The 17,441-nt window shown below is 34.7% G+C and overlaps 1 protein-coding gene across 3 annotated transcripts in view; it reads left to right on the top strand.

Moving 5' to 3' along the window:
• GOLM2 (golgi membrane protein 2) overlaps nucleotides 1-17,441 on the top strand; it is a 105,388-nt gene that overhangs the window by 76,640 nt on the left and 11,307 nt on the right. The window lies entirely within an intron of this gene.

The following is a 17,441-nucleotide window of genomic DNA, read 5'->3' as shown; positions in this document are numbered from 1 at the left end:
TCCGAAGCTTCCATGTATGTAGTAAGCATTTGTTAAATGTTGTTAAACTTACTGCATCCGTTTTGGAATTTTTTATTTCTGTAAATAGTCACACAGTCAAAATGGTAAATTGGCCATAAGTTATATCAATAAACAATTATGAGAATTTTCTGATTTTTAATTTCTTTATTCTAAAATTCTTAGTCCTAAAACTTTTATAGTCACTCTTTTTTAAATTATTATTTATCAATTGTTTAAATTTTTATATATTTCAAAAACCCAACTACTAATTTTGCCACTATTTAATTTCTAATCTGTCTTATACTTATTTTATTCTTTGCTACTCATGACTTGTCACTTTTTTTTCAGTTTTTAGGTTTTAAACTTTAATATTTTAGTTTTAGATACTTAAATCTTCACATCTCTTTTTCTTAGTAATATATTCATTTTAAAAAACTTTTATTGAATGCCTGTTAGGCAAAAGATTATGCATTTATAGCTATAATTTTTCGTAACTAGACATGGGATGAACAATCTTAGATTTTATACAGTGATCACCACAAATTTTTTGGCAGTTTTAAATTTAGTATTTTTGATTTTTAGGTTAACATATTTTTATTGATATACTTGTATAAATTTAATTTTGTATTGCCACCTCATGCAAAAATGGCTAGATAATTTGTGGCATGTTTCATTATATTTGGATGATCTCTTTGGGTTGGTTTAATTTAAAATGTAGAATGTAGGCTATATTGTGACACAAAATACAGTTTGGGGATATTTCAAAGTATCCTGGAGGCATACTTCATGGAGGGAGTCAGATATCCTCCAAAGTAGTTGAAACTGAAAATTCATGGAAGGTCCACATGTTTGCCAATGGGTTAGATATACCTTGTATATTTAGATACCTTGAATAGAGAAAACAGTTCATTTCAAATGTCAGCCTCATGCTGAGAGTCACAAAGACAGTTACTCCAAACAATAGGTAGTGATCAAGCTGCTTCTCATACGGATTTTTCCTGTGTAGCATGCCTTAGTGTAAGTAGCAGCAGGAGTTCATTTGTTTTTTGGGGGTTCTTTCAATGTTCATTTTTGAAAGAGAGCACAAGCAGGGGAGGGGCAGAGAGAGGGAGTCAGAGAATCCCAGGCAGGCTCAGCACTGTCATCACAGAGTCTGGCATGGGGCTTGAACACATGAACTGCAAGATCATGACCTGAGCCAAACTCAAGAGTTGCATGTTTAACCAACTGAGCCACACAGGCGCCCCAGGAGTTTGTTTATTTAACCAAGGTTAATGATTCTCCTAAACAACACTGGAGAGACAAGCTGGAGTATCAGAGAGTATATGATTTTTCTATATATACATGGATTTTTAAAGTAATTTTCAATCTCCTATCCAGATGGCTTTAACATTGAACATGTTCACCGTTACATATGCATTCTGCTCACACACATAATGATAGACAAAATATATATAAAAAGAGAACTAAAAAGTTACTGATAATCTCAAAACAATGTTAACATTTCTGTGGTCAAGAAACAAAAAAAAAATGCTAAATGATGAAAGGAATTGAATGGACTTATGACACTCGGGTCTGGAAATCTAGACCAATTCTGGGAATTTGGCTCTTAAGAGCAACAAGAATAAAGTAGGAGCCAGGCTTATTGCTTAAAGTCAGGACCTGGTTACTGCCCCATCCCCTTGGCAGAGGAAGCAGAAAATAAAGCTATTGCTGGCTGCTATCAAGGACTACAGTGTTTAGCAACCTAAAGGCTTATGGAGATAGGAACTTATGGAGATGCAGCGTTGTGACCATACTGCATGGTCATACCACACCACCATTGGTTTTATACTGAATTTGTGCTACCTCTGTAGCATCATGGAATATAAACTCTGAAATGTGATTATAAATCTCATTCTAGACTTGGGAACTGGGTGAAAGCATCTTTAAAATTACCAGAGGGATGCTTGTGGGGCTCAGCTGGTTGAGTGTCCCACTCTTGATTTTGGCTCAGGTCATGATCAAGCTCACGTCCGGTTCCATACTGAGTGCTGAGCATGGAACCTGCTTGGGATTCTCTCTCTGCCCCTTCCCTGTTTGTGTGTGCATGCGCACACAGTCTCTCTCTCAAAATAGATAAGTAATTTTAAAAAAAGATTAAAAAGTATAATTACTAGATAATATGGGTTTACAGAGAGGGGAAAAGAGAAAAACAAATACCCCACATACACTGAAAATCAATCAACAAACCAAAACTCCAAAATTTATGAAAAATATTAATGCTAAGGGACATAGCCACCATATCAACAATTGAAATGTGAAAACAATTTTATCTAGCAGTCTGCTAAAAACTAAACATGTTTAAGGATGCACAGAGAGATAAATAAGAAATAACTTACTCAAAAAAAGAAGTGATTAAGAAACAGGCAGAGAAAAAGCAAAAATAGATAAATGTAAAAACCAATTATTTATTCTAGAAATGAAAATACAGTCACTGAAATAAAAATCAGTCTATGAGATACTAGACCATGAACATAATTGACTGAAATAAATGATTTGGTATCTTGTACTGAGATATTTACCAATAATGTAGCAGAGATTGACAAAGAGATATAAATATATATCATATGTATATATGACAGAGATGTTAAGACAGAAGATATACATATGTCTGATAAGAGTTTTGGGTAGAGAATGGAGGAAATGGTAGATAATCAATACTTGAAAAGAATTTTGAAGGGTTTGAAGAGCTCAGAATTTTCTGCAGTTGAATAAAGACATACATGAGTTCTCAGATCATATATGCCTGCTGAGTGTCAAGTGGGATAATAAAAATCTTTGCTTTTAAGCATTGTAGGAAAACTTCAGAGTATCCAAAAATAAAGGGAAAAATCTTAAATGATACCAGAAAACAAAGATTATTTCTAAGGAATGACAGTTACATTGACAGATTTTTCATCAGCAAATCAAATGACAAAAGATAATGGAATAATATCTTCAGTGTGATGAGTAGAAAATAACTACTAACATAGAAAGTTCTATCAGCTAATGAGGACATTGAGGATAAAATGAAGACATTCAGTTACACAGACTGAGTTTACCTCTTATAGACACACTTGATGAAAGAAGAGTAAAGGTTATTCTTTAGTAAAAAGAAAATTGAAGAGACACTAATAGCTACAAAAAATGGGAACTCATTGATCAAAGCTATTGATAAATTTAATTTTTGGCTTAAAACCATTTTTGTGTTATGACAGCAAAAGCAGCAAATAATAATAAGAGAAGATAGTCAAGGGTAAAGTGAAAGGGTCCATGTCCTGCTCAGAAGGAGGATAGAAATACTGAATATTTTGTAATTTTGTTTAAAAAATGTATAAATTAAATATGTTTAAAAATGAAGAGTTGGGAAAAAAATTAAGGGTTGGGTTACCTGGCTGGCTCAGTCAGTAGGGCATGCAACTCTTTTTTTTTTTTTTAATTTTTTTAAATGTTTATTTATTTTTTAGAGAGAGTGTGAGTAGGGGAGGGAGAGAGAAAGAGGGAGACACAAAACCCGAAGAATGCTCCCGGCTATGAGCTGTTAGCACAGACCCCAATGCAGGGCTCAAACTCATGAACCGCGAGATCATGACCTGAGCCAAAGTGGAACTCATGAACCGCAAGATCATGACCTGAACCAAAGTCGGACGGTTAACTGATTGAGCCACCTAGGTGCCCCGGGCATGCAATTCTTGATCTCAGGTTCATAAGTTTGAGCCCCATGTTGGACATGGAGCCTACTTCAAAAAGCAACTAAATAAAAGCTTAAAAAAGTTAAGGGTAAAAGAATAGAAATACAATGTGCCACTTCCATCTAACAGTGGGTAGAAGAAGAAAAGGAGGTAATTTTGAAAGAAAGGAAGAAGAAAACTTAGAATCTAAACAGTAAAATCAAAGGAATAAGGTCAAATATTACAAAAATCAGGACTCCTGGGTGGCTTAGTTGATTAAGTGTTTGACTCTTGGTTTCAGCTCAAGTCATAATCTCATGGTTTGTGAGTTTGAGCCCCGTACAGGGCTCTGCATTGGCACTGTTGATCCTGCTTGGGATTCTCTCTCCCTCCCTCTTTCTCTGCTCCTCCCCTACTCACATGCTTTCTTTCTCAAAAAAAAATAAATAAATTTTTTAAAAAATTATAAAAATCATGATAAGTATAAACAGATTAGAGTTATCTGTTAAAAGAGATCATAAAAGAATACAAAAGCAGAATCTAACTACAAAGTGTTTACAACTAAATCTTAAACATATACACGTAGAAAATGTGAAAATAAAAGGACTATAAAAGATAGTTCTTCCTTAGTATATACCCCAAAGAAATAGAAACAGATAACTTGAACAGATATTAGTGCACTCATATTCATAACAGCATTATTCACAATAACCAAAAGGTGAAGCAAGCCAAGTGTTCATTGTTAAATGAATGGATAAACAAAACGTGATGTATAGGTGCAATGGAATATTACTCAGCCTGAAAAAGGAAGGAATTTCTGACACATGCTGCAATATGGATGAACCTCGAAGACACTATGCTCAGTGAATTAAGCCAGTCACAAAAGGACAAATACTACTATGATTCCACTTGTATGAGGTACCTAGAGTAGTCAAATTCATAGAAACAGAAAGAGTGGTAGTTGCCAAGCCCTGGGCGGAGGAGGGGATATTATTGTTTAATGAATACAGAGTTTCAGTTGGGAAAGATGAAAAAAGTTCTGGGTATGGTGGTAGTGATGGTTATACAACCATATTATTATATTTAGTGCCATTGAACTGTACACTAAATAATGGTTAAGATGGTAAGTTTTACATAATGTATATTTTACCTTAATTTAAAAAAAGATATTCATTAGTGAAAACTAAAGAAATCTAATGTAAAGTATTAACAAGTGACAAAATAGATTTTAAGGAAAAAAGAAGAATGTTACTCCATAATAAGAGGAACAACCTACTAAAGAGAAGAAATAATCTAAAAACATAGCCAGAAAATAGACAAAAAGCTGTTGCAATTTCAAAAAGTAATTGACAATTACATAATTAACATGAAAGATTTTAATATACTTCTGTCAAAACTGAAAAGTCATCAAAAATAGAATTTTGAAGTAAAAATTGTTAAATTTATTCAATATATATAAATCTATACAGATCTCTATGCTTCATAAAGAGAGACTTTTTAAAGTATACATGGAACAACTACAGAAATTGACTATCTACTAGGTCACAGAGAGTCTTGATAAAATTTAGGCTATTTGTATTATGAATAGTATCTTAAAATCCCTTTATTATAAACTTAAAAATGTTGGTCATCAATAACTTTTTTTTTGAGGTGTGTATTTATAAGGAGTATTTCAAAATTTATAGAACTGAACAATGATATAAGTACCACACATTTCAAGATGTGATGAATACATTTGAAGTAATATTTACAGCTAAATTTATGGCCTTGAAATCAGTAAGAAAAAAAAAACCCTAAAAATTAAATGAGTTTCATTCAAAATAGTACTTTTTATTTTTTTTTTTAATTTTTTTTAACGTTTTATTTTTATTTTTGGGACAGAGAGAGACAGAGCATGAACTGGGGAGGGGCAGAGAGAGAGGGAGACACAGAATTGGAAGCAGGCTCTAGGCCCTGAGCCATCAGCCCAGAGCCCGACGCGGGGCTGGAACTCATGGACCGTGAGATCGTGACCTGAGCTGAAGTCGGAGGCTTAACCGACTGAGCCACCCAGGCGCCCCCCATAAATAGTACTTTTTAAATCTTTATTTCAGTTAGGCTCCATGCTCAGCGTGGGGGTGAACTCACAACCTTGAGGTCAAGAGTCACCAGGTGCTCCCCACCCTGAATAGTATTAATAGTAGTGGTCGACATAGTCATACTATTACTACTACTACTAATGATGATGATACTAATAATAGCAAACATTGGAGTGGTTAGTATGTGCCAGTTTTTGTTCTAAAGGTATGTGTATGTGTAAATGTACAACAAATCAGTGTGTAGATATTATTTCCATATTATAGACTGGAAGCAGACACAAAGAAGTTTCATAACACTTTCAAGATTACTTAGCTACTAAAGAGCAGAATCAGCATTAGAACCCAAACAATCTGGATTCAGAGAAAGGAGAAGAAAGAAAGGAGGAAAAAATAGACAAGAGCAATCATAAATGAAATGGAAAATAAAGAATAATTAGGGGCGAAAAAAAAAACTAGATAAATAAACATCTAGTAATACTAATGAAGAAAAATAGAAAAGATTAATTAATATTCAGAACAACAGAAGATATAGTTTAAGTCACAAGAAAATTTTACTTAAAACTTTGACAGGGGCGCCTGGGTGGCTGAGTTATTGAGTGTTGGATTTCGGCTCAGGTCATGATCTCACAGTTTGTGGGTTTGAACCCTGTGTAGGGCTCTGTGCTGACAGCTCAGAGCCCAGGGCCTGCTTCGGATTCTGTCTCTCCCTCTCTATGTCTCTCAAAAATAAATATAACATTAAAATTTTTTAAATAAAAATAAAACTTTGACAATAAATTTGAAAACTTAGATCAAATGGAAATTTCCTGGAAAATTACTTACCAAAATTGGCTCAAGAAGATTTGAAAACCTGAATAAACCAATAACCATTTAGTAGATTGAATAGGTAATCAAGTCTAACCACACCCCAAAAGAGACACTAATATAAGTAATAAGAATGTTTAGCTAGATTACTAAATTTGGGATCACTACAGGGCGCCTGGGTGGCTAAGTCAGTTAAGCATCTGACTTCAGTTCAGTCCTGATCTTGCTGTCTGTGAATTCGAGCCCCGCATCAGGCTCTGTGCTGTCAGCATGGTGCCGGGGGCCTGCTTCAGATTCTGTGTCTCGCTCTGTCTCTGCCCCTCCCCCACTCATGCTCTCTGTCTCTCTCAAAAATGAATAAACATTAAAAAAAAATTTTTAAATCAAAAATGAATAAATACTTAAAAATTTTTAAATAATAAATTTGGGATCACTACATGAAATCGGTAATGAAATCAACAAAACTAAAACTTGGTTCTTTGAAAAGAAAGTGAAAATAAGACCTCTAGCACAGATCAGGACAGAAAGAGATGGCACAAATTATCAATATCAGAATTGAAAAAGCATCAATATAGGCCCTGCAAATAACAATATCAGAGGATATTTAATGAGTTGCATTACTGCCAAAACATTTGAAAATGTAGAAGAAATGAATAGTATCCTAGAAAAACACCTATATACAAAATTGACACAAGAAGATATGGAAAATCTGAATAGTTCCATATTTATTTAAGATATTGAATCTGGGGACTCCTGGGTAGCTGAGTCATTCGAGCATCTGACTCTTGATTTCAGCTCAGGTCATGATCCCGGGGTTGTGGGATTGAGCCCCACATCAGGCTCTGTGCTCTCCCCCTCTCAGGCACATTCTGTCTCTCAATTTTTTTTAAAAAATGTTTTTAAGGTATTGAATGTGTAATTTAAAACTTTTCCTTAATGATTTTCATGCCCAAATGTTTTTCCCGGTGAATTCTTCCAAACATTTAAAGAAGTACAACCAATCTAAAATGAGCTTTTTCAGAGAATTGAAAATGAGGAAACACTTCTTAACTCATTTTATGAAGCCAGAATAAGTTGGGTAGCAAAACTAAGTATATTATGAAAAAGGAGAATTACAGATGATCCTTCCCAACATAGTACATCTAAAAATACTGAATAAAATATTAGCATATCAAATCCAGAGATAGATAAAAATGACATACATGATGACCATCTTGGGTTTGTTTTTGAAATGCAAGCTTATTTAATATTTGAAAAGCAATCTGTGTAATTTACCACATTAATAAAATATGTGAGACAAATCAAGTAGGTGCATCTCAATAGGTGCAAAGAAAGCATTTCAAGAAATTCAACATGTGTTTGTGAAAAAAACAAACTCTGAGCAAACTAGGACTAAAAGGTAATTTCCTTAATTGATAAAGAGTATTTACAAAAATCCTATAACAAACATCACTTAATAATGAACTATCAAAACTTTTCCCTTTGAAATCATGAAAACTAAGAACCACTATCATCACTTCTATTCAACTTTTCACTTTAAGTGCTAGTCAATGATACAAAGTGCAAAAAAGAAAATAAACAGTATAGAGATTAAAAGAAGAAATAAAACCAATAAATTGATATTATTTGCAGGCATAATTTTGAATGTGGAAAACTCAAAGCAATCTACAAACTTACATACAGTAAATAAGTTTGTTTGTTTTTTTATCTTAGAAACAGAACAAGTGGGGGAGAGGGTCAGAGGGAGAGAGAGAATTCCAAGCAGGCTCCATGCCCAGCTCAGAGCTGGACATGGGGCTCAATCTCACAACACTGGGATCATGACCTGAGTTGAAATCAAGAGTTGGACACTCAAACAACTGAGCACCCAGATGCCCCAGTAAATATTACATAAGTATTTAGCAAACTAATTAGAAGGCTAATGTATAAAGTTAATTGTATTTATACATGTCAGCAACAAACATAAAGTGAAATTTTTAAAAAGAAACTTTTTTTTTTTTAATTTTAGGGGGCACCTGGGTGGCTCAATTGGTTAAGCGTCCAACTTCAGCTCAGGTCATGATCTCATGGTTCTGAGTTCTAGCCCCACATTGGGCTCTCTGCTGTCAGCAAAGAGCTTGCTTCAGATCATCTGTCCCCCTCTCTCTGTCCCTCCTCTGCTCACACTTTCTCATTCTCTCTCTCAAAAATAAATACAGCTTAAAAAAAATAGATTGTAGATTTAAACTTTAAAGCTAATAAAACCTCTAGAAGAAAACAAAAAAATATCTTCATGACATGGAATAGGTAAAGATTTCTTAATCCTCCCCCCACTGCAAAAAGCTAACCATGAATTTATTTTTTTAATATGAAATTTACTGTCAAATTGGTTTCTATACAACACCCAGTGCTCATCCCAACAGGTGCCCTCCTTAATGCCCATCATCCGCTTTCCCCTCCCTCCCACCTCCATCAACCCTCAGTTTATTCTGAGTTTTTAAGAGTCTCTTATGGTTTGCCTCCTTCCCTCTCTGTAACTTTTTTTTCCCCTTCCCTCCCCCATGGTCTTCTGTTAAGCTTCTCAGTATCCACATAAGAGTGAAAACAAGGTATCTGTCTTTCTCTGTATGACTTATTTCAAGTAGCGTAACACTCTCCAGCTCCATCCACGTTGCTACAAAAGACCATATTTCATTATTTTTCATTGCCAAGTAGTTTTCCATTGTATGTATATAAACCACAACTTCTTTATCCTTTCATCGGTTGATGGGCATTTAGGCTCTTTCCATAATTTGGCTATTGTTGAAAGTGCTGCTCTAAACATTGGGGTACAAGTGCCCCTATGCGTCAGCCCTCCTATATCCCTTGGGTAAATTCCTAGCAGTGCTATTGCTGGGTCATTTTTAATTTTTTGAGGAAACTCCACACTGTTTTCCAGAGCAGCTGCACCAGTTTGCATTCCCACCAACAGTGCAAGAGGGTTCCCGTTTCCCCACATCCTCTCCAACATCTATAGTCTCCTGATTTGCTCATTTTAGTCACTCTGACTGGCATGAGGTGATAGCTCAGTGTGGTTTTGTTTTGTATTTCCCTGATGAGAAGTGACGTTGAGCATCTTTTCATGTGCCTGTTGGCCATCTGGATGTCTTCTTTAGAGAAGTGTCTATTCATGTCTTCTGCCCATGTCTTCATTGGACTATTTGTTTTTTGGGTGTGGAGTTTGGTGAGTTCTTTATAGATTTTGGATACTAGCCCTTTATCCGATATGTCATTTGCAAATATCTTTTCCCATTCCGTCGGTTACCTTTTAGTTTTGTTGATTGTTTCCTTTGCAGTGCAGAAGCTTTTTATCTTCATGAGGTCACAATAGTTCATTTTTGCTTTTAATTCCCTTGCCTTTGGAGATGTGTCAAGTAAGAAATTGCTGTGGCTGAGTTCAGAGAGTTTTTTCCTGCTTTCTCCTCTAGGGTTTTGATGGTTTCCTGTCTCACATTCAGGTCATTCATCCATTTTGAGTTTATTTTTTGTGAATAGTGTAACCATGAATTTTAAAAAATGATAATTGGACTTAATTAAAATTAAGAATTTTATTAATTAAAAGGTCAATCATAAGTGTGAGAAGATCCACATACCCTACAACTCAGCACCTAATATGTACCTACAAACAATTTCAGACCTGTACAATAGTATTTGTTATTAGGTTGAAAATCAGAAACAAATGTTCATCAGTATGAGAATGGATATGTCCCATACACATACAGTGGAATTATATATAGGAGTTCAAATGAATGAACAAAGCCACATTTATCAACATGGATAAATCTCAAAAGCATAATGAGGAGAGAATAAAGCAAGTTGCAAAATAGATACATTATGCTATGTTGGAAGTCCCAAGATCACCTTCAGGTTTGATGATTCACTCGAAGGGCTCACAGGACACAGAAGAATTATTAATATTCACAGTTATGGTTTGGTACAGTGAAAGGACAGAGATTAGAATCAGCAAATGGAAAAAGCTCATGGGGCAAGATCCAGGAGAAAGCAGATGCAGGCTTCCAGGTGTCCCCTCACAGTGGAGTTGCATGGAGATTTGCTTAATCCTCCTGGCAAAGATGTGTGACACTATGTGTGAAGTGTTTCCAACCTGGGAGGCTCACTTGATCTTTGGGGTCCCAGGATTTTTTCAGGGATCAGTCATGTCGTGCCCACATGTCACGCAGTGTTTGCATAACTGAGCTCAATTATTCAGACTTTAGCCCTTCCACGCCCCACCTAGCAAAAACAAATATACACCATAAATCTCTTTGTTAGGATAAACTTAATTTAATCATGCTGGTAGAGCCTGGCCCAAGAAACACACATATCAGACAGAACATTCCATAGGCTCAGAGGTTATCTTCCAGCTTCCAGCCAAGCAACAGTCCTGAAGACAAACTTTTCTTTAGAGTGTACAGGGTTTCAGCAAACAAGGCATGCCCAGTTAACTCTTTCCTGCCCAGATGCCATATATTTAGAGGCCTATGAATCAATACTATTTATTAATGAATGTGTAAAGTTTCATGGGGATATTTAACACCCAGTTTAAGATAGAGGTTATCTTTGAGGTAAGAGGCTCATGTTAGAGAGAGGTGCTAGGGAACTTTAATTGTATATGTAATGTTTTCTTTATTAAAAGTTCTAAAACAAATATGGCAAAAAACTGTTTAAATTTGACTAAGTTCTGAATGATGGAAACATGGACATTATATTCTCTAGACACTTCTCTCTGTATCTGAAAATATTTAATAATAAAAAGTAGGGGACCCCTGGGTGGCTCAGTTTAGTTCTGGCTCTTGATTTTGGCTCAGGTCACAATCTCATGGTTCGTGGGATTGAGTCCTACTTTGAGCTCTGCGCTAACAGCATAGAGCCTGCTTGAGATTCTCTCTCTCCTTCTCTCTCTCTGCCACTCCCGTGCTCATGCTCTCTCTCTCTTCCTCTCTCTCTGTCTCTCTCTCTCAAAACAAATAAACATTTCTTTAAAAAAAGAATTCATTAAAAAAAAGGAAAATTTAAAACAAAGCAAAACAAGAAAAAATTTTTGTAGGGGTGCCTGGCTGGCTCAATCAGTAGAACCTGGGACTCTTGATTTCAGAGTTGTGAGTTCAAGCCCCATGTTGGGTGTAGAGCTTACTTTTCAAAAAAATAAAAAAAAATTTTTTTGTGAAATATATGAATAAATGGTTTGCTCTGTTCTTCAGTATGCTACAATAATGTTTTGAGATGACATTTTTTTTTTATGATGTGAATTCAGAAAGTAATCAAGTTTGGCATACAAGAATTTGTGCCACGGCGGCTTAATCAGTTGAGTGTGCGACTCTTGATTTCAGCTCAGGTCATGATCTCACAGTTCATGGGTTCAAGCCCTGCGTTGAGCTCTTCACTGAGTGCAGAGCCTGCTTGGAATCCTCTCTGTTCCTTTCTCTCTGGCCCTTCTCTGCTTGCGTGCATGCACATGCTCTATCCCTCTCTCTCTCTCTCAAAAATAAATAAGTAAATAAAACTTAAAAAAGAATTTTGTTACCCAATTGCATTATAGTTTTGTTTATTCTGTTAAAGAATATTTGAATACTGAAGTTGAAATGAAGTGTTTAACCACTTAATGTACATAAGACTAATGTACTTGTCATAAATATGTGACATATGCTTGGTATTACTTACTCAAAGATTAGCTAATTGGTTCCCACCTCAGGCCCCTTTATTTTATGCTGGTTTTAGGAGTAGTCCAGTAGGTTTGGTGGAGGAGAAAAGCAAGAGGTAAAGGAGAACAGTATTTGACCCTGATGCAAATCAAATCATGTGCTTCCCTTCTCTTCTCCCTTCCCCTCATAGAATTAGTCTTAAGGATAAAAAAATAACAAAAATGCAGCCTGTGGATAATATGAAGAAGGGGAAAGAGTATTTGAACCTCTTGGCATTGGGAATGGGGGTGAAATGGTGGTGGTGATTGTTCAGATGCTATTAGCTGTAATTTCTAGCTACCATGTTTCTTTCATTTCCCTGATTTCTCTTTACCTTCCATAAATCCAGTCAATTAACAGATTCCTTCCTGTGCCTACTACTACATGCCGGTCCTGTACCTTGAGATGCAAAATAAGTATGGTCCTTTTGCCCCATAATGTTCCTCATAAAGAAATCAAAGTAAATAGTTCAAATGCCAGTAAGTAGTCTTCCCTATATATTGCTTTGTAGGGAAAGCCTGCAGTAACATTTTTGTCAAAATTTGCACGCCTCACCCTTCCAGCATTCACAACTCTTAACTCATGTCTCAGCAGATTATAAGTCATCACATGTCATGGACCCTCAGAGATACTTAAAATAGTCAACATTGTAGGTGTTAAATTGAATGATGCAAGAGTCATTTGAATTTGTTAATTTCCAAATGACCGGTACGAAGTGGATACTACCAGTAGACGAAGGCTAGAAAAAGAGGTTCCCTCCTTTGGAGTAAAATTTCCGATTGATTTATTTTGTTTATAATAGTGACAATATATTAAAAGAATGACTAGAAAAATATAAACCTGTTTTTCATACAATAATTGAGAAATTGAAACCTATAAGTGAAACTGGAGCTAATGAAGCAAAAAAGTGACTTATCTTGGTTTGATTTTCAGTACGGGATTAAAACATACAGTCTAATTCTCTTGACTAAAATGCCTTTTTGTGACTGTAACATTGAGAAATGTTATAGTTATTTGTCATCATCGTTTCATTTTCTACTGGTTTTGGGAGTTTGCAGCCTGATGTTTAAGGTGTTTTACAGAATAGCTATCATTCTGTATGAAGTTCTATTATATTATTTAAAGTGAACTGAAAAGTGTATCAACAATCTCTTATGATTTAGTTTTCCAACGCGATGCCACCCAAAGACTGTCAATAGCTAGAGTGTATGTTGTTTCTTTCTTCATGTTCTCATGTTTAAATTGTTAGGATGAAGCTAGTATCCTGTTACTGGTAAGCTATAAGTTAATTATTTTCAAGCAGCCACCAGGATGAAAATAAAATTCAAGTACACAGTTGAATTTTATAAAAAATATAAGGAAATTGGGGGATCCAAACTAAATAAAATTACCATATTACTCACCTAGCTGAGCACAGTTTTAACATTGTGGTTACTGAGAGAGAGAGAACTGAATTAAAAATCTTTAAATAAATAGGTAAAATGCTTCAGAGATAAGGTACAATATTTAATTCTTGTTGAGACATCACAGTTTTACACCATCATGTGATAACTTTACCCTCATTACTTCCTTTTTCCCTTCTTAAAGATAGTCAATACCTAAGATCACTCCTTTGACTAATAGCTGTTTTCTGTATTTGTTTCCTAATAGAAATTAGCTCCTCATAGTTTAATACATCATCTTTATATTTATGAGTCTTAAACCTATACATCTAGCCCTCACTTTGCACCTAGAGTCTAGTTCCATATTTCCATGTGTCTATAAACTATTTTCATTTGGATATCTTACTGTAACCCTTAGTTCAGTATACCTAAGGCATTTGCTTTCCCATACCTTCTCAATTGTTCCATTTTGGGTACAAGTATCTTTAGTTTCTAGGCTAGGATTATAGAATCATTTTTTGAGTGCTTCCATTCCACTGTGCCATGTATTCAATTTGTCATTCTTAAATGTATTTGATTCACCTGTTCCTAAAATTTCCTCTTATATATTTCTAGTCTAAGTCCTCATAGCTTCTTACCTGAAAAGACACTGGAAATGCTGTAGTACATAAATCAGATTAGATTCCTGTTCTCAGAGAGCTTAAAAGAAATTATGACAACTGCCTATTGCCTCCTACACAAAGTTCAGACTTCCTGTCAAATAGAAACCAACAGTAGCAATAGTCTCCATGTTAAGATGTCACTTTCTAGATCATTGTGGTATAGCACACATAGCATCACTTTCTAATTATTTGTTTGTTTGTCTTCCTTCCTATAATAAGTTACCAGAGATGGAGATGATAAGTTTATTTTTGTGTGACGGTACTAGCACAATACCTTTCACATATGTTAGTGAGTCTTTATTGGATGAAAGAGTATTGTAGATACTTCCATATACTTTGTCATTCATTCTAACAATGACCCTGTGAAGTGGATATAGGATGCCCTTGAAAATATCTAACTTTAAAGTTTTTCTATAATTATTCCAAATTTGCTTGTCTAAACTTCCTCTTTCCACTTTCTAAATAAATCCAGTCAAATTAATCTCTTCACTGTCTCCTGAATACTCTATCTACCTTCTTACTCATTCTTTGGGTGTTTCTTTCCTTCTCTCTGTCATGGTCCAGTATATTTACCTCTTTCTTGAAACCTTCCCTTCTAGCTCTAACCCACACAAATTTCCCCCTTGTATAACTCCTTTTTTCTTTTTTTTACAGATTTACTTTTAATTTTTTTAATGTTTATTTATTTTTGAGAGACAGAGAGTGTGTGTGAGCTGGGGAGGGGCAGAGAAAGAGGGAGACAGAAGATCCAAAAGCAGGCTCTGTGCTGAAGGGCTCAAACTCACAAACTCCAAGATCATGACGTGAGCTACCTAACTGACTGAGCTACCCAGGCTCCCCTCCCTTCTATAACACTTTTTACAAATATGTTGCCTGACAATTATATAATTGAGCAGTTTGTTGTATTGATTATTGTTATGCATTTTTATTTATGCTGTCATAGTCATTCACTGTTTATTGTGAAGTTTGATGTCCCAACTTGACAGACATCTTTGTATAGCTGGTTCTTTTTTTCTCTGTTGTTGTCTGTCATGCTGTTGAAATCCTGTATTAAGGGTTAGCTCTTTCTCCAAAGATGAAAATTCTGCGTATATGATAGCGCAAATTACTTATTTAACAAGGGACAGTTGTGTGGTCATCCATTCTTTTTTTTTTTTAAGTAATCTCTATACCTAATGTGGGGCTCAAACTTACAACCCCAAGATCAAGAGTCACATACTTTGCTGGCTGAGCCAGCCAGTTGCCCTGTGGTCAAGCATTGTTATTGATTTTTTCGTTATCTCTGTCTAGTGTCTAGTGTCACTAATTTTAATATTATAATTTTAGGGCTGAATTTGGGCTAGCCAGATTATCAAACACCTATAAAAGAAAGATACTATAAATTGTTCTGTTGCAATATTGTAATAGGTATAGGTGGACCCTTTTTTAGTTAATGTACCATGTCTGATAGTATTAACTATATTTTACAATAAATTTTTAGGTTAATTTTTTAGTCTTCTATATTTCATAACTGATTAAAAAATTTAAAAATTTCTTAGAGGAAATGGTATACCTTGAGAAATTCATTGGGAACTAGCATATTAAAATGTTTATTTATTTATTTTAATGTTTATTTACTTATTTTGGAAGGGGGCAGGGACAGAGAGACAGGGAGAGAGAGAATCCTAAGCAGGCTCCACACTTTCAGTGCAGAGCCCAAGCAGGGCTCACTCTCATGAACCATTGGATCCTGACCTGAGCCGAAATCAAGAGTCTGATGCTTAACCAACTAAGCTACCCAGGTGCCCCTAAATGTTCGTATATTTAAAACAGCAGTTTTACATTGCATAAAGATGATTTAACAACTCCAGGTTAAATTTGTCCATAGTAAATATTGCATATTAAGAAAAAGAAAATATAGATTTCTGTAAATCTCCCTTTTTCCTTATATTGGCATCATTAATTTTGTTGTTAGAAAAAGAAATAATAATAAAAGCCACTAAAATGTTTTGTTTTGTATTACTATCATTAGGAGACATGGTGTCTTTCTCACAAATAGCTTATTATTCTTGTTTCTGTTTTTCCTTTTTAATTCTTTTATATCCATTTATTTTCTCTAACTCTATTTTATCAACTTTTCCATTTATTTATTTATTGTACATACCCATCCTTATTCTGGAATATATTTAAGATGACTTTATGCTCTTTTTATTGGCCCCAGTTACTTAAGTCTCCTATTATAAACAGCCCCCATCCTTGAAAGCCTATGTAAGTGTGATTTGTTCTTTAACTATTTCCCCAATTGACTCTTTACTCAGCAATTAAAATTATATTGGCCCGATGATGTGGTGAACTGTTTGTAAAATTGACCAATACCTCCTTAATTCTTTCCATTTGTACTTAACCTTTCTTTCCAAGCAAAGAAGTCATTAATTTTTTTCCTGAATGCCTCATTTCGATTTACTTCTTAAAAACATAATTCAAAAAATTTTAGACTTATCCATAGAAAGTTTGTATAATTTTTTAAGGTCTTAAATTCTTTCATCATCAGTAAGTTGATATTATTTATATTTTAGATTTTGGAATAAAATTTACTTTTATGCTACTTAAATTTAATGTCAAAGTAGAGTTTAACTTGTGTTTCTGAGTCAGATCTTAGTGTGCCTAACATTTTCATTTTCAATTTTAGTTGCTGAATAGCTTTCTACAGTGGATGTTATGTCTTTTGCTCTTTTTGATTTCTTACTGTTATGAATGTGCGCAATATAACAGCCTCGCATAGTTCAACTTTCTTAAGCTTCCTCTATCATTGGCTTTTAAAAGTCCTGTTTAGGAAATGGGAAAGAATAAATCAGAATTACTTGGGATGTTTTTTCAAAACACATACCACTAGAGTTCTGATAGTTTATTCTTTATGCCATCTCTCCTTGGAAATCCACAGTTATAGTCAGTCACTATCACTGAAGGAACTTGAGATAGCCCTCAGTTGTGTTAATTTGTCTTAGCATCCAAAAAGAAACTAGCCTGCATGGTACTTGTTTATTTTTACAAAAAAAAAAAATGATCAAAATTATTTATGGAAAATGGTATTTTATAAAGCAAATAAATAACTACAAATTTCAAATACATATTGTATCTAGTAATA

Source organism: Acinonyx jubatus, chromosome B3 (genome assembly GCF_027475565.1).
Source record: "Acinonyx jubatus isolate Ajub_Pintada_27869175 chromosome B3, VMU_Ajub_asm_v1.0, whole genome shotgun sequence".
Classification (NCBI taxonomy): domain Eukaryota; kingdom Metazoa; phylum Chordata; class Mammalia; order Carnivora; family Felidae; genus Acinonyx; species Acinonyx jubatus.
This window is presented reverse-complemented; position numbering and strand designations above follow the sequence as displayed.